Source organism: Sciurus carolinensis, unplaced genomic scaffold (assembly GCF_902686445.1).
Source record: "Sciurus carolinensis unplaced genomic scaffold, mSciCar1.2, whole genome shotgun sequence".
NCBI classification, from domain to species: domain Eukaryota; kingdom Metazoa; phylum Chordata; class Mammalia; order Rodentia; family Sciuridae; genus Sciurus; species Sciurus carolinensis.
Genome location: NW_025920228.1, coordinates 98,593 through 118,329, shown reverse-complemented (window position 1 = coordinate 118,329; position 19,737 = coordinate 98,593).

Sequence of the window (19,737 nt, the reverse complement as noted above, 5' to 3'; positions counted from 1 at the left end):
GAACTTGTTTTACAAAAATGGAAGAATATGGTCAGACTGTGCTATGTATAAGTTTTCTGAGTATCATGTTCAAAATGGTATATTCCCTTATTTTTTGCTGCCTGCCTGATATCCATATGTAATAAAAGCTCCATCATCTAATGCCAAAACTGATTCAAAAGAAGAGGAAATATGATATCACTTTTAAATCAAAGTTGCTGTAGGTCATAAAGGATTGATTTCTCTTTTTCTATAATGTGAAATTCTGTTCTTTGAGTTAGTTCCACATTAAGGCTGAAGAAATGGATGAGAAAGAAAGAAAGAAAGAAAGAAAGAAAGAAAGAAAGAAAGAAAGAAAGAAAGAAAGAAAAAAAGAAAGATAGAAAGAAAGAGAAAAAAATCTGGATCTGCCAGGTGCACCAGACCTGAAAATGTCAGGGAATTTACTAATTTCCATGCATATTTTATTCTTTCCACATGTTCACAGTAAGGTAAAATTAAAAGGATCCCACATGTACATATTGTCCTTGCAAAGAGTCTCTTGAGGACTTCATGTTCTCCCAGAATTTTTTCATATCTGAGCTGACTCTAATCTGATCCAGTTGTGTAATATTTCATACTGTGTCATCTTTCAAAGTCTCTGTCTTCTTCTGAGCTTCAGGGTATTTTTGTGGATTCAACTTTGGTCCTGCATCAATTAGTATTGTTTGTGTTCCTTGGGTTTCTTGCCTAATGTTTTCTTCTACTGTCTTTACTAAGAGTCCAATTATTCAAAAGTTAACTCATAAATATACTGGAAAAGAAGACATTCCTTTTGAAAAGATCTAAGGATGGAGAATATACGATGGTGAAAATGAGAATAAATCTTCCACCTTGGAGAATGAGTAGCCCACATGAACCTTTGGTTTTAGTCTTCTCCATGGTGGTAGATTCTACACCTTATGTCTCCAACCACACAGATCCCATGCATATTTTATATAAATTTGTGACAGGCTTTAATTTCTCAGTGGTTATATATGGCATTCTGTGCAATAAATTTCTGAAGATACTTTGTTTCATAACTGGGAATCTAAAATTATAAATTCTTTGTTCTATATCAGTTTTGTGCATATGTGTGCATATCTGTTTATTTTATGTTGTGTCTACATATATGCTTTTGTCTATATATTATATATATGGTGCCAAAATTGCCATATATATGTAAAGTAAGTGTTAATAAATTTACAATAAATTGGTTCCAAATGCCTTTCAGTTCACATGACTAAAATTGGCTAAATAGATAAAAGTAAGGATGTCTTTAAATTTACCTAACTATTCATTTCTCTAAGTGGTCAAGCAATCACTATAGTGTTGACTTCTCTAAAATGGTTAAAGTACAATATCTGTTTCTTATAGGGTGTGTCTTCAGCAAAAAAGAATGACTTTAAAAGTTAGATAGGTGTGCTGGGGAGATGGCTCAGTTGGTAGAGTGCTTACCTTGCAAGCACAAGGTCCTGGGTTTAATCCTCAGCACCTGAAAGAAAATAGTTAGATAGGTTGATCTAAAATCTTGGCTGCCATGGATACCATAAGTTAAAATTAGATGAATTAGATTTAACAGAAGTAGAAAAAGCATTTATAAAATACATGTTAAGGAGAAAAGTCAATACCAATGAATCTACCATGATGAATCAATATTCATGAACTTACCCTATCAAGTTAATATCAACAAATCTATATTTACAAATTGATATTGACTAATCAATATCAATGCATCTACACTGATGTGTTGATTTTGATAAATCTACAAAGAAGTGTGGATGTCAATGAGTCTATCCAGAATAATTAAAATTGATGAATCTATAAATTGGGTTGATATGGATGAATCAACTCCAATGAGTCAATATTGATGAATCTACATCAACAGGTAGATACTGACAAATATACCCAGAAGGGTAGATACCAACAAATAGAGCCCAATGGATTGATATCAATGAATCTACATTGATGAATCCATATCAGTTAGTGGATACTGATAAGTCTACCCCTACAAGTTGATATCTACAAATCTCCACCATTGAGTCAACAATGACAAATCAACCAAGTAAATTATTTATCATCAAATATACATGGGTTGACATTGATGAATCTACCCTGATGAGTTGATATTGATAAATCTACACCAAAGTATTGATATCAATGAATATACATCAAACCATTGATATTGATGTATCTATTCTGATGGGTTGATAATTGACAAACCTACCTTGACAGATTGATATAAATGAATCTACACTGATGAGAAGAGTAGATATTAATGAATATACCCAGAAGATTAGATAGCAAAAAATATACCCCAGTGGGTTGATATCTATGAATCTGCATTGACAAATCCTTACTGACAAATCAATATTGATGAATCTACCCCTATAAGTTAATATCTACAAATCTCCACCAAAGAGTCAATATCAGCAAATCTACCCAGACACATCAATGTCAACCAATGTACATGGACTAGTCAATATTGATGAATCTGTACCATCAATTTATTTCAACAAATCAATATTGATGGATCTACACAGTTTAGTTGATATCAGATAATCTACCATGACGGGTTGAATGACAAATGTACCCCAATGGGTTGATATCAACAAAAAACTATACAGAATTGTGGATATCAAGAATTTATCATGACAAGTCAATATTGGTGAAGGTACCATGTTGAGTCAATATTGACAAATCTACATTGATGAACTGATATCAACTCATCAATATCAATAAATCTTCCAAGAGTTGATATCAACAAATAAACCCCAGAGTCAATATTAATGAATCTACATCAATGTGTCAATATCAACAAATAAGCCTCATTGAGTCTATAATGATGAATCTACCTCAATGTGTTGATATCAACAAATCTACACCAGTGATAGATATTAATGATTCTAATCTGATGAGTCATAATCCATGAATCTACACTGATGGCCCAATTGCAACAAATCTACACACATGAGTAAATATTGAAAAACCTTCCACTTAAAGCGAGTATTGACATGTCTATGTTGAAGAGTTGATATCAGCAAATCAATACTGAACAATATACCCCAACAAGTCAATGTCAACAAATCTACACCAATAATTCGATATTGATGAATGTATTGATGAATATTGATGAATGCCTATGGGTCAATATCAACAAATATATGCAGAACGGTTCACATCGATGTTTCCCCACCAATATGTCAATGTTGATGAATCTAAACCTTCAAGTCAATATTGATAAATCTGCACTGACAGGTAGATACTGATGAATCTGCAGGTTTAAGGTGACATTGATGAATTTACACCTTTGAGTCAATATCAATGAATCTAGACCAATGTGTCAATATTAAAGAATCTACACTGATATGTTGATATTGTCAAACCTACCCAATTGAAACAATTTTGATGAATCTACCCCAATTGGTAGATATGGAAGAATCTAAACAAATGATTCAATATTGATGAAGCTACACCAACAAGCTACACCAAAAAGTCAATATCAAAAATCTACCCTTAGGTCAATAGCAATGAATCTGTCCAGAAGAGTTAATATTGATGAATATACCCTGAGGGTTCAATATAAATGAAGCTACATCTATGAATCAATACTGACAAATCAATATCTGGTAAATCAACACAGATAGTTCAATATCAACAAATATACACTGATGAGACAACATAGATGAATCAACATACACAGGTCAATGTCAATGAATCTACCCCATCAAGTTGATATTGATGAATCTAACCCAATGGATTGATATGGATGGATCTACACTGAAGAATCAATATCAATGAATCTGCTCCAATTGTTTGATATAGAAGAGTCTACAACAATGAATCAATATCAATGAATCAACACCTATGATTGACATAAGTAAATATATCCCATCAAGTTGATATTGATTGTTCTAACATGATTGTTTGGTGTGGCAGAATGTACACAGAGAAGTAAATAACAATAAATATGCACCAAAGAGGCAATATTGGCAAATATACTTCAAAGAGTCAATACAGATGAATCTACCTTGATATTGATGATTGTACACTAATGGGTCAGTATTGATGATCTACACTGACAAATTGATATCCACAAATCTACCCAACAGGTTGGCATCAATGAATCTATATCACATCATTGATAATGACAAATTGATAATGAAAAATCTACCACAAGTCAACATTTGTGAATCTATATGCTTGTATCAATACTGACAAATCTACCCCAATGTGTTGATATGAACAAATCTGACCCAATAGGTCAATACTGACCAAACTACATTGATGGGTCGATGTTGACAAATGTACCTTGACAGGTCAATATTGATGAATCTACTCCATATGTTTAATCTCAAAATATCAACACAAATGGTTTGATATCTATAAGTCTACACTGAAGAACTGATATCAAAAAATCTACCCTGTTGAGTTGATATCTATGCATCTACACTGATGAGTCAATAATGATGAATCTACATCAATGAATTAATATCAATACATCAATATAAATGAATCTACCCAACAATTTGATATTGATGAATCTACACTAATGTGTTGATATGGACAAATCTACCCCTACAGCTTGATATTGATAAATCTACTCCTATGGGTCCATATCAATAAATCTATGCCATCAAGTCAATATTGATAAATCAACCCAAAGGGTCAAATTTGATGAGTCTATCCCAATGAACTTATTTTGACAACTCTAACCAATCAAACCAATTGAATCAATATTGATAAATCTAACCCATCAATTTGATATCAATAAATCTATCCCTATTGATTGATATAGATGAATCTACCCAAATGAGTACATTTCTGTTAAAAGTAGTGATAGGATGGGAGAGCAGTGACTGAGATTGGAGGTCTCTGATGACCTCATGACTGTGGCATGTCTGGGGCCTGGGAATTTACTTGTGCAATGGCACAGGATGTTTATCTGCTGTGGTAAAACACTGCATGATGAGGCTCTGTGCAAGAGTCCTTTTAGCTCTAACCTTGATCTCAGTCACAAATCTTCTGGGAATAGAGAAACTCTTGTGCTAGACAATTACAATGTTTCACCAGTTCCATTACTCCTGCTACTACCCCAATGGGTTTATTTGGAGGAATGTATTCTGATGACTAAATATCAGTGAATCTTCCCCAGTGATAGATATTATCAAATCCACACCAATGGGTTGATATTGATGAATACACCCAGAAAAGTTGATATTGACAAATTTACATTTTCAGGTCAATATCAGGAATCTAAATTGACAAATAAATATTAACATATGAACATCAACAGATCTATCCTAACTGGTTAATATTGATGAATCTTCCCCTAAGGCTTGATATCAATTAATCTATGCCAACAATTAGATATTAATGAATCTACAATGATGGGTTGATGTTGATCAATATACCCCTATGGGTAGATATTGATGAATCTACAATGATGAGCAGATATTGATGAATCAACACCAATGAGTAGTTATCACCAAATCTACCCCATTGAGTCGATATTGACAAACACACACTGACAAGACAGTGTCAGTGTGAATCTACCCCTATGGTTGATATCAACAAATTTACCCTGACAAGTCAATATTGATAAATCTACCCTATTGAGTTAATATTGATGAATATAACCCATGAATCTATATTGACTGATCTACACTGAAGAGTCAACATTGATGAATACATGCCTTCAAGTCAATATCAATTAATCTATACTGATGGGTTGATATCAATGAATCTACAATTGATTTGATATCTATAAATCTATCCTGGGTGATTGCTATTGATGAATTTACACTGATGAGTCAATATCAACAAATCTGTCTGAGGAATCAATATTAATGAGTCAACAACATCAATTTGATATCAACACATCTATACCATCAAGTCAATAATGACTAATCTATGCCAATGGGTCAATATTGACAAATCTACATTGATAGTTTGATATCAGTGAATCTTTATCAATGAATCAATGTTGATGCATCAATATCGATAATTCATTGTCTATAAATCTACACTAGTCTATTTTGATATATCAATATCAACATATCTACACTGATGACTTTATATCAACAAGTCTACCCAGTCCAGTCAATATCAATCTGCCCTGATGGATCAATGTTGAGGAGTCTATCTCAAATAGTCAATATTGACAAATCTACCCTGAAGAATCAGTATAGATGAATCTACACTGATGAGTAAATATTGGCAAATCAAACCTTTGACTTGAATTTGATGAGTCTACAGTGATGTATCAAAACTGAAGAATCTACACCAATGAATCTTCATACATGATTCAATATTGATGACTCTACCCCATAAATTCTATATCAATGAACCTATATCATCAAATAAATATACTCATCAATGTCAAAGAATCTACACTGAAGTGTCACTATTGATCAATCTATGCTGATGAGCCAGTTTTGATGAATCTACACAGATGGGTTGATATTGGTAAATCTATTAAGCAGAGTCAATATTGAACAATCTATCTCAAAGAGTTGATATGGACTAATCTACCCTGACAAGTCTATTTTGATACATCTACACCAAAGGGTTATCAATAAGTCTAAATCCAATCATTGATATAGACAAAATTACCCCAATGAGTACCCTTTGACAAATTGAACCAGTTAAGTTAATACTGATGAATCTAATCAGAGAGTTGATATTAATGAATCTAACCAGTAGAGTTGAAATTGAGGAATGAAGCCTGATGGGTCAATATGGGCAAATCCATCCTGATGATTCAATATTTACAAATCTACAACAAATTGTTTATATTGATTAATCTATTTCAACAGGTTGATATTGATGAATATGCACAGAAGACTCGATATTAAAGGATCTACCCTGATGGGTCAATATCAATGAATCAACATTGACAAATTAATATGAACATATCAATATCAATGAAACTAGCCAGTTGAGTCAATCTCTATGAATCTCTACCAATGAGTCAAAATTGATGAATTCACTCAGTTGAGTAGATATCATCAAATCTCACATGTCAGGTCAATATTGACCAATCTTCCCCAATTGGTCAATATCACTGAGTCTACACTGAAGAGTAGATACTGACAAATCTACCCTGAGAGGTCAATACCAATGAATCTACACCAACTAGTAGATATTTATGATTTTACACTGATGGGTTGATATTAACAAATGTACCCCTTATGGTTGTTGTCTACAAATCTATGTCAATGAGTACATGTCAGTGAATCTACTCCAATGAGTAGATAATATTAAATCTTCTCATTCAAGTCAATATTGTTGAATCAAGACTGACATGTTAATATTGATGAATCTACCAATTGAGGCTTTATTTACCATTCTAAACCAGAGTTGATTCCAATGAATCTACACATTCTTGTTGCTATTAATGAATCTACACTGATGTGACAACATTGACAAATCTACACCAATGAGTAGATATCAATGAATCTACCACAATGTGTCAATATAGCCAAATCTAGACTGATGAGTTGATTTCAGTAAATCTACCCAGTTTAGTTGGTGTCAATGATTAAAAACACTTGAGTTGATATTGAGGAATCTATTTGGTTTGTTCAATATTAAAAAATCTACATCAATGAATCAATATTGATGAATATACACCAAAGAGTTGATATTGATGAATCTACCCCAATGGTAGTCCATAACAAATTTACCCCTATGGATCGATATGAATGAATCTAGATTGACCAATCAAAATTGATACATTAATATTGAAAAATATACCCTGACAAGACAATATTTTAAAGTACTTTTATATATATTTTTAAAGACAGAATTTTGATTCATTGTACACAAATGGAGTACAACTATTCATTCTATAATTGTACACAATGTAGACTCACACCAATTGTGTAATCATACTTGAACATAGGGTAATAAAGTCTGTCTCATTCCACTATCTCTCTTTCCCCACCAACTTCCACCCTATTTTCTTCTACACAATTCAAAGTGCCTCCATTCTTCACTTATCTCCATGCTCCCCCCATTTTATGTCTTATCATTCACTTATCAGATAAGACAATCAGCCATTGGTTTTGGGAGATTTACATATTTCTGTTAGCATTATATCCTCCAACTCCATCCATTTACCAGTAAATGCCATAATTTTATTCCTCTGTATGACTGAGTAGTATTCCATTGTGTATATATAAAACAATTTCTTTATTCATTCATCAATTGAAGAGAATCTACATTGGTTACACAATCTAGCTATCACTACCTGAGCAGCTATAAACATTGATGTGACTGTGTCACTGTAGTATGCTGATTTTAAGGCCTTTGGGTATAAACTGAGGAGTGAGAGAGCTGTGTCAAATGGTGGGTCCATTACAAGTTTTCTGAGGAATCTCCATACTGCTTTCCAGAGTGACTGCACCAATTTTCAATCCCACCAGCAATGTATGAGTGAACCTTTTTCCCAACATCCACACCAACATTTATTATGGCTTGTTTTCCTGATAATTACCATTATAATTGGAGTTAAATGAAATATTAAGGTAGCTTTTAATTGCATTTCTCTAATTCCTAGAGATGAAGTGTACTTTTTCATATATTTTTGCATCACCTCTATATCTTCTGTGAAGTGTCTGCCCAGTTCGTTAGGCCATTTACTCATTGAGTTGTTTGTATTTTGGTGTAAAGTTTTGCAAGGTTTTAATTTTTTTTTTTTTTTTTTGCGGTGCTGGGAATCGAACCCAGGGATCTGTGCTTGCAACGCAAGCACTTTACCAACTGAGCTATCTCCCCAGCCCTGAGTTACCTCCCCAGCCCATAAATTTTTGATATTATAGCTCTATATGAAGTGCATGTAGAAGAGATTTTATCCCATTCTGTAGGCTCTTTTTTTAATATTTTGGATTGTTTCCTTTGTTGGGAAAAAGCTTTTTAGTTTGAATCCATCCAATTTTTTGATTCTTGCTTTTATTTCTTTTGCTCTGGGAGCATTTTTTTTTTTTAAAGTCTGTTCCTAAACCATCATGATGATTTAGGTGAACTGTCTGTGGCCTAATTCCTAGGTCCTTGATACATTTTGAGTTGAGTTTTGTGCAGGGTGAGAGATAGAGGTGTAATTTCATTTTCATGCATATGGATTTCCAGTTTTCCCAACACCATTTGTTGAAAAGTATATCATTTTTTCTTTGCAAGTTTTTGGCACCTTTATCTAGTATGAGGTAACTGTACTTATGTGGGTTTGTCTCTGTGTCTTCTATACTCTACCTTTGGTCTACCTGTATATTTTGGTACCAATAGATGTCATTTTTGTTACTATTGCTCTACAGTACAGTTTAAGTTTTGGTATATTGTAATACCTCCTGCATCACTCTTCCTGCCCAGGATTGTGTTGGCTATTCTTGGTCTTTTATGCTTCCAGATGAATTTGATGATGAAATTCTCTATTTCTATGATAAGTGTCATTGAGATATTAATTGAAATTGTGTGAAATAAACATAGTGCCTTTGGAAGAATGGCCAGTTTGACAATACCAATTCTGCCTACTCAAGAATATGGGAGATCTTTCTAAGGCCTTTTACAATTTCTTTCTTCAGGGTTCTGTAGTTTTTGTTGTAGAGATCTTTCACCTCTTTGCTAGTTAGATTACCATGTGTTTTTCTTTTCTTTTTTTGAGGCTGTTGTGAATGGAGTTGTTTTCCTAATTTCACTTTCAGAAGATTCATCACTTATGAATAGAAATGCATTAGTCTATATGTGGTGAATTTATATCCTACTGTTTTGCTGAATTCATTTATGTGTACAGAAATTCTAGTTGTAGAAGTCTTCTGGTGGAGTTTTATGGATCCTCTAAATATAGCATCATGTAGTCAGCAAATAGTGATAGCTTGAGTTCTTCTTTTCCTATTTGATCCTTTTAATTTCTTTGGTCTGCATAATTGCTCTGGCTAGTGTTTCAAGGATGATGTTGAATAGATGTGCTTTCAGTTCTTCCTCCATTAAGAATAATGTTGTGTGTGGGATTAGCATAGATAAACTTAACAATGTTGAGGAATGTCCCTACTATTCTATTTTTTCTAGTTTATACTGAAGAATCTACCATGATGTGTCAATATTGACAAATTTTCTTTTTTTTTATTTTTATTTTTTTTATTTTTTTTTATGTTTACATAGGGAAATGATGTTTATTTTATTTTCCCCTCCCCCCACCCCTCCCACCCCTCTTTTCCCTCTACACAGTCCTTCTTTCCTTCATTCTTACCGCTCTCCTTAGCCTAACTCTAAACCTAACCCTAAACCTAATGCTAGCCCCTCCCACCCCCCATTATAAGTCCTCATCTGCTTATCAGCGAGATCATTCGTCCTTTAGTTTTTTGAGATTGGCTTATCTCACTTAGCATGATATTCTCCAATTTTGACCATTTGCCTACAAATGCCATAATTTTATCATTCTTCATTGCGGAGTAATATTCCATTGTATAAATATGCCACAGTTTCTTTATCCATTCATCAACTGAAGGGCATTTAGGTTGGTTCCACAAACTGGCTATGGTGAATTGAGCAGCAATGAACATTGATGTGGCTGTATCTCTGTAGTATGCTGATTTTAAGTCCTTTGGGTATAGGCCAAGGAGTGGGATAGCTGGGTCAAATGGTGTTTCCATTCCAAGCTTTCTGAGGAATCTCCACACTGCTTTCCAGAGTGGCTGCACTAATTTGCAACCCCACCAGCAATGTATGAGTGTTCCTTTTTCACCACATCCTCGCCAACACCTATTTTTGCTTGTATTCTTGATAATCACCATTCTAATTGGGGTGAGATGAAATCTTAGGGTAGTTTTGATTTGCATTTCCCTTATTACTAGGGATGTTGAACATTTTTTCATATATCTGTTGATTACTTGTACATCTTCTTCTGTGAAGTGTCTGTTCATTTCCTTAGCCCATTTGTTGATTGGATTATTTGTATTCTTCATGTAGAGTTTTTTGAGTTCTTTATAGATTGTGGAAATTAGCGCTCTATCTGAGGTATGGTTGGCAAAGATATTCTCCCACTCTGTAGGCTCTCTCTTCACATTTCTGATAGTTTCCTTTGCTGAGAGAAAGCTTTTAAGTTTGAATCTATCCCAGTTGTTGATTCTTGCTTTTATTTCTTGTGCTATGGGAGTCCTGTTAAGGAAGTCTGATCCTAAGCCAACAAGTTGAAGATTTGGACCTACTTTTTCTTCTATAAGATGCAGGGTCTCTGGTCTGATTCTGAAGTCCTTGATCCATTTTGAGTTGAGTTTTGTGTAGGGTGAGAGGGGTTTAATTTCATTCTATTGCATATGGTTTTCCAGTTTTCCCAGCACCATTTGTTGAAGAGGCTATCTTTTCTCCATTGCATATTGTTGGAACCTTTGTCTAGTATGAGAAAATTGTATTTATTTGGGTTTGTGTCCATGTCCTCTATTCTGTACCATTGATCTACCTGTCTATTTTGGTACAAATACCATGCCATTTTTGTTACTACTGCTTTGTACTAGAGTTGAAGAACTGGTATTGCAATACCCCCTGCTTCGCTCTTGCTACTGAGGATTGCTTTAGCTATTCTAGGTTTTTTATTCTTCCAGATGAATTTCATAATTGCTTGCTCTATTTCTGCAAGGTACATCATTGGGATTTTAATTGGAATTGCATTGAATCTGTATAGCACTTTAGGTAGTATAGCCATTTTGACGATATTAATTCTGCCTATCCAGGAACATGGGAGATCTTTCCATCTTCTAAGGTTTTCTTTAATGTCTTTCTTTAGTGTTCTGTAGTTCTCATTGTAGAGGTCTTTCACCGCTTTTGTGAGATTGATTCCCAAGTATTTTATGTTTTTTGATGCTATTGTGAATGGGGTAGTTTTCCTAATTTCTCTTTCTGAAGATTCATCGCTTATGTATAAAAATGCATTGGATTTATGAGCATTGATATTGTAACCTGCTACTTTACTGAATTCACTTATGAGTTCTAAAAGTTTTCTGGTGGAATTTCCAGGTTCCTCTAAATGTATAATCATGTCATCAGCGAACAGGGATAGTTTGAGTTCTTCTTTTCCTATTCGTATCCCTTTAATTTCTTTGGTTTGTCTGATTGCTCTGGCTAGAGTCTCAAGAACGATGTTGAATAGAAGCGGTGAAAGAGGGCATCCCTGCCTTATTCCAGTTTTTAGGGGGAACGCTTTCAGTTTTTCACCATTTAGAATGATATTAGCCATGGGCTTAGCGTAGATTGCCTTTATAATGTTTAGGAATGTTCCCACTACCCCAATTTTTTCTAGTGTTTTGAGCATGAAGGGATGCTGTATTTTATCAAATGCTTTTTCTGCATCTATTGAAATAATCATGTGATTCTTAACTTTAAGTCTGTTGATATGGTGAATGACATTTATTGATTTCCGAATGTTGAACCAACCTTGCATCCCTGGGATGAAACCCACTTGATCGTGGTGCACTATCTTTTTAATATATATTTGTATGTGATTTGCTAAAATTTTGTTGAGAATTTTTGCGTCGATGTTCATTAAGGATATTGGTCTGGAATTTTCTTTCCTCGATGTGTCTCTGTCTGGTTTAGGTATCAGGGTGATATTGGCTTCATAGAACGAGTTTGGGAGGGTTCCCTCCTCTTCTATTTTATGGAATAGTTTGAGGAGTATTGGAATGAGCTCTTCTTTAAAGGTTTTGTAGAACTCGGCTGAGAACCCATCTGGTCCTGGACTTTTCTTTGTTGGTAGGCTTTTGATGACCTCTTCTATTTCATTGCTTGAAATTGGTTTATTTAAGTTGTGTATGTCCTCCTCGTTCAGTTTAGGTAGTTCATATGTCTCTAGAAATTTGTTGATATATTCGAGGTTTTCTGTTTTGTTGGAGTATAGATTTTTGAAATAGCTTCTAATTATGTTTTGTATTTCACTCGTGTCTGTTGTGATGTTTCCTTGTTCATTCCGAATTTTAGTAATTTGAGTTTTCTCCCTCTTTCTCTTTGTTAGTGTGGCTAAGGGTTTATCAATTTTGTTTATTTTTTCAAAGAACCAACTATTTATTTTGTTAATTTTTCCGATTGTTTCTTTTGTTTCAATTTCGTTTATTTCAGCTCTAATTTTAACTATTTCCTGTCTTCTTCTACTTTTGGTATTGGTCTGCTCTTCTTTTTCTAGTGCTTTGAGCTGTAGTGTTAAGTCGTTTATTTGTTGATTTCTACTTCTTTTTTTGAATGCACCCCATGAAATAAATCTTCCTCTAAGTACTGCTTTCATAGTGTCCCAGAGATTTTGATATGATGTGTCTTTGTTCTCGTTTACTTCTAAGAATTTTTTTATTTCCCTCCTGATGTCTTCTGTTATCCATTCATCATATAATAGTGTATTATTTAGTCTCCAGGTATTGGAGAAGTTTCTGTTTTTTATTCTGTCATTTATTTCTATTTTCAATCCATTATGATCTGATAGAGTACAAGGTAGTATCTCTATCTTCTTGTATTTGCTAACAGTAGCTTTGTGGCATAAAATATGGTCTATTTTAGAGAAGGATCCATGTGCTGCTGAGAAGAAAGTGTATTCGTTCTTTGTTGGATGGTATTCTACATATGTCGGTTAAGTCTAAATTGTTGATTGTGTTATTGAGATCTATGGTTTCTTCAATCAATTTTTGTTTGGACAATCTATCCAGTGGTGAGAGGGGCGTGTTAAAATTGCCTAGTATTATTGTGTTGTGGTCTATTTGATTTCTGTAATTGAGAAGGATTTGTTTGATGTACGTGGATGAGCCAATGTTCGGGGCATAGATATTTATGATTGTTAAGTCTTGCTGATTTATGCTTCCCTTAAGCAGCATGTAATGTCCTTCTTTATGCCTTCTGACTAGTTTTGGTTTGAAGTCCACATTATCTGAGATGAGGATGGATACTCCAGTTTTTTTGCTGTGTCCGTGTGCATGGTATGTTTTTCCCCATCCTTTCACTTTTAGTCTATGGGTGTCTCTTTCTATGAGATGAGTCTCTTGCAGGCAGCATATTGTTGGATTTTTCTTTTTAATCCAATCTGCCAGTCTGTGTCTTTTGATTGATGAATTCAGGCCATTAACATTCAGGGTTATTATTGTGATATGATTTGTATTCCCAGTCAATTGACTCATATTTGTTTTTGACATGATTTGGTTTCTCCTTTATTTGGCTATTCCTTTAGGCTAGCGCCTCCTGTTGCTGATTTGCATCGTTGTTTTTCATCTCTCCCTCATGGAATATTTTGCTGAGAATGTTCTGTAATGCTGGCTTTCTTTTTGTAAATTCCTTTAGCTTTTGTTTATCATGGAAGGATCTTATTTCATCGTCAAATTTGAAGGAAAGTTTTGCTGGGTTAAGATTCTTGGTTGGCATCTGTTTTCTTTCAGGGCTTGGTGTATGTTGTTCCAGGCCCTTCTAGCTTTTAGGGTCTGGATTGAAAAATCTGCTGATATTCTTATTGGTTTCCCTCTGAATGTAATTTGATTCTTTTCTCTCGCGGCCTTTAAAATTCTGTCTTTATTTTGTATGTTAGGTATTTTCATAATAATGTGCCTTGTTGTGGGTCTGTTGTAATTTTGTATGTTTGGAGTTCTATAAGCCTCTTGTACTTGGTTTTCCATTTCATTCTTCAGATTTGGGAAATTTTCTGTTATTATTTCATTGAATAGATTGTTCATTCCTTTGGTTTGTTTCTCTAAGCCTTTCTCAATCCCAATAATTCTCAAATTTGGCCTTTTCATGATATCCCATAATTCTTGTAGATTCTGTTCATGATTTCTTATCATCTTTTCTGTTTGGCCAATGTTGCTTTCAAGATTAAATAATTTGTCTTCAATGTCTGAGGTTCTGTCTTCCAGGTGTTCTATCCTATTGGTTATGCTTTCTATGGAGTTTTTAACTTGGTTTATTGTTTCCTTCATTTCAAGGATTTCAGTTTGTTTTTTTTTCAGTATCTCTAACTCTTTATTGAAATGATCTCTTGCTTCCTGTATTTGGTCTTTTAACTGTTGATTGGTGTGATCATTTAATGCCTGCATTTGCTCTTTCATCTCCTCCTTCAATGCCTGCATTTGCTCTTTCATCTCCTCATTAGCTTCCCTGATCGTTTTAATTACCTACATTCTGAACTCCCTTTCTGACATTTCTTCTGCTGTGCTGTCATTGGGTTTTATTGATGTAGTATCTAGGTTTGTTTGGGACATTTTCTTCCCTTGTTTTCTCATATTGGTCAGTTGTTAGTGGGACCCTGAGATATTGCAGTTTTCCGCTATTGGCTTATAGTGTCCCGGTAGATTTCCAGTGTATCACCTCCCAGCCTTCAGTAGCCTGATGTCTTGGAGGAATCTGATACAGCAGCTCATCCAAAGAAAACTGCCCCTAGCCCCCTACTGGTTCCACGGTTTGGAACTGGCTCTGTGCGGAAATGCTCTCACTGTGGGCCTGCACCGTGCATCTGGCCATGTGGGATGAGCCCACTGCCGGAGTGTGGAAGGCTACCTTGGGAAGACTCTAGCTGCTCTGCCCGGCTCCAATAAGCCACCTCTATCTGGGCCTGCCACCCGGGCCGAGCTTTACCCAGTGGGCAGACTCACCCATGGCTCTATTTCAGTCCGAGTCTCTCAATGCCTCCCCTTCTTAACTCCTGGGTTCTGGAGCGACTGGGGGTGCAGTCTCCCTCTAGGCCGCCATCTTAGATCGCACCATGAAGAGAGCCTGCAGCCGGAGTGGGCAGAGCATCCTGAAGAGGTCTCTGGCTGCCCTGCCCTGATCCCAGAGGCTGCTTGCGGATCGAGGCTCTCTGCTGGTTTGTTGCCAGAGTACACTGCGCTGCAGTGGCTCCGGGACTCGGAGCTTGTTCTGGTCAGAAAGGCTCTCACTAGCGGGCCAGTTCTGTTCCGAGAACCTGGAGAAGCTGGCTGTGTGGGCGGGGCCCACCGCCAGAGTGTGCAGGGCTGCCTGTGGATGACTCTAGCTGCCTTGCCCGGCTCTGATAAGCCACCTCTATCTGGGTCTGCCACCCGGGCCGAGCTTTACCCAGTGGGCAGACTCACCCGTGGCTCTATTTCAGTCTGAGTCTCTCAATGCCTCCCCTTCTTAACTCCTGGGTTCTGGAGCGACTAGGGGTGCAGTCTCCCTCTAGGCCGCCATCTTGGATCGCTATCGATGAATTTTCTTGACAGGTTGATAATAATGAGTCTACCATGATGGGTGGACATTGACAAACCTACACTGTCAAGTGCATATCAATGAATCTACAGTAACATATCAATATCAATGGATCTACAGTGAAGGGTCAATATAGATGAGCCTACCCCAAAATGTGGTTTTTAATATTTATTGATGGGTCTATATCTGTGAATGGGTCAATATTGATTGATGTAACCCTATGGATCAATATCTATGAATCTACTGCTTCAGGTCAATATTGAAGAATCTACCCAATGCATCAATATCAATGAAACTACCCTGATAGATTAATATTGATGTATCTACCCTGAAAGATCAGTATGAAAGAATCTAGTATAATAGGTCAAAATCCATCAAGCTACACCAGTGGGTCAATGTTGACAAATCTACACCTTTGAGATGATATAAGTGAATTTACACCAACTCGTAGATATTGATAAATCTACATCATCAGGTCAATATCAACAAATCTACCTTTGGGTCGATGTTCACAAATCTACACCAACAAGTCAATATTGATGAGTCTACACTGTTGAGTCAATATCTACGAATCTACCTTTATGGGTTGATATCAACAAATCTACAACAATGAATCAATATTGATGAATGTACCATGACAAAGCAATATCGACATACCAATATCAATGAATCTACCCTGGTGAGTCTATTTCAAAAATCTAACCATTTGAGTCAATATTGATAATACTACACTGACAGGTTGCTATCAATGAATTTACATTTTTAAGTTGATATCTTTGACTCTACCCCAATGGATCAATGTGTATGTACCTACTGCATCAAGTCAATATGGACAAATCTAACCCTTTGAGTCAATATCAAAAAAAATTGAAGTTCAATATCAATATTAACAAATCCACATTGACAAATCAGTGTTGACAAATTAATATCAATGAATCAACCCTTTTTAGTCATTATCTATGAATCTACACTGATGAGTTGATATTGATGAGTATGACTAGTTGAGTTGATATTGTTGAATGTACCATGACAAGTCAGTAGCAACATATCTATCCCATCAAGTTGATATGGACATATCTACCCCTTGTAGTATATATTAATAAATCTACCCTGAAGAACCAGTATCAATGAATCTATACTTCCAGATCAATATGAATGAATCTATTCTTAAGGGTGAAAATCAATGAATCTCCTGAAGATATTGTGCACCTCAGAGGGGATCTGGTTTCCATGCTACATGAAGTACTTCACAGAGGTAATGAAGGTCAACTTGTACCCCAAGTAAGTATGTGGTCATCACCTGTGGCCTAAGCACAAGGCCAGAATGGGGCTCTGTTACCAGTGCCACAACATAGACTAGACCCTCATGACTTCAGTTTTGAGTTATCATTAGAGTCCTGGGCTGGGGTGGTGCAAAAACTAACTCTGTGAAGGGACCATGAAGAAGAAGAAGAAGATACATCTGCAGGTGTTAGAGAATTTCCTCCTGTCCAGAACTGCAACTAGTGAGCCTCAACTTGGAGCAGTCAGAGAGGTAAGAAAAAGAACACTGCCTGGAAGCCAGGGTGCACATTCCCATAAGACTCCACATGAAACAAAAGAACCTAAACATGCCCAATAACAGAAATAGTACAGGAGGTAGCCAATCAAAACATGAAAAAGTGATGGTCTATGTCCTGCTTCTCTAGGAGGATTCCAATATCAATAAAGCAATTAATTGCATGGAACCACTCCTCAGTCAAAGGATTCCATGCCACTTGAGTTTTGGCCCTTCAAATCTGAACTGCAATCTTTCACCTGAGAGCAACCAAGTAGCACCAAATTCCCAGCATTTTTGTCAGGATCACAATACCCTGAGTGCACAGGTACAGATGCAAGAACCTTAGAGGAGACAGATGTAGCCTGTACTGACTTGTTGCACCTTGGTAACCTGAAGCCAGAAAGTAATGTATGTGGGCATTGTTTCTATGGTTTCTCAATCTTGGGCTTTCATTGACTGTCCTGGATTCTATACTGTGTGTTTAAACACTGCCTTTGCTTAATTTGGTTTGCAGCAGGGAAACTGTGGTCATGAATATATCATTAAAAATGTATTATTTTGTCTAGGTGGGTCTATCTGTGGGGAAATCATTGTTTTTTTTAAATATTCTTGCATTTTTCTATTGAGAATTTGACATATTACACCTTTGTCTTGGATGCTATAGTCACACAGGTAATAGTAAAACACTTGTAGCTTGGTGTCTCACTGCTTAGAACTGGTGATGCTGTCCTTTAGAGTGTAAAATCCTGCACTGGGATTATTTGGTACAGAAACATATTGAGGATATTTTTAGAAATATATATTGGAGGCAGGAGACTAGCATTCAGGTAGTCTTTATTGATATACTTATTCATAAGCCTTATCTGTTAAGACAGTGAATCTGTCACCTTCCGAATTAAACCAACTGGAAACAGGACCCATCACCCTCTTTCTGTGAGTTCTTATTTTCTCCTGTTTTGGATAGTTAAGTAAAGACCCAAGCATGGGAATTTTGTGGCACTTTTTCAGGAGTGCCCAAAAGAGAGAAACTATCACCAGCTGCACTTGTTAACTGTTGTGTATAGTAACATGTAAACTGATTTAACTTTGCCCTAATACCATACGATGAATGACTTTAGGAGTAGGAGATAAAAGGAGAGAAATTTTCATGTCTTTGACTTCTATCAGTTTAAAAACCAGTTTAAAATTCATTGGAGCTTGAGGGTGCATGAAGTCCAGAATCATTCAGAGCTACAATTGTTTATTTTCATGATCCCCCCTCAATTTCTGTCATCCCCTAGTAAATTTCAAGTAACGTCAAAGCAGTTAGCAATGCCCCATCTTGGGAACTGTCCCACAGGTGTGATTGTGTATATGGGTGTGGATTTTCAAATCTTTTTCTGGCTTCCCACCTTTGGTGAGAAGGTAATGAACAGCAAATTAGCTATGTGTGCACAAGGAAGATTGTTCTGAATATCCTGGCTTGTGTAGGTAATTTCTGAAGTTTCTTAGGGGAAGGGAAAGATATCACCTCCTTGTGTTCCATTCAACAGTGAAAACAGGCATCTCAATGAAGAAACATTTTGTTAGTGATTGTACCTTGCATGGAGTGGTCTCCTATTCCTTTTCCAGTCTTCAAACCTGAATTGTGTGTCCTTCTCTCTGTTATAGTAGCCTTAGCTATTGAATCAATACTGCCTTGTTTCAAAATTTTTGTTGACATCATAGGAGGAAACTACCTATTTCCAACAGCAAATAAAGAAAAAGAAGTGGCTTGCAGGGGCAGGGTGTGATGGCACATTCCTGTAATCCCAGAAGCTTGGGAGACTGAGGTTGGATGATCCCAATTTCAAAGTCAGCTTTAGAAAGAATGAGGTGCTAAGCAGGTCAGTGATAATGTGTTTCTCAATAAAATACAAATAGGGCTCAGGATGTGGCTCAGTGGTTCATTGCCCCTGAGTTCAATCCTCAGTACACTCTCCAATAAAGAAGTGGCTTGCTGCCACCTGAGAAAAGAAACATAATCTTTCCCTAAAGAC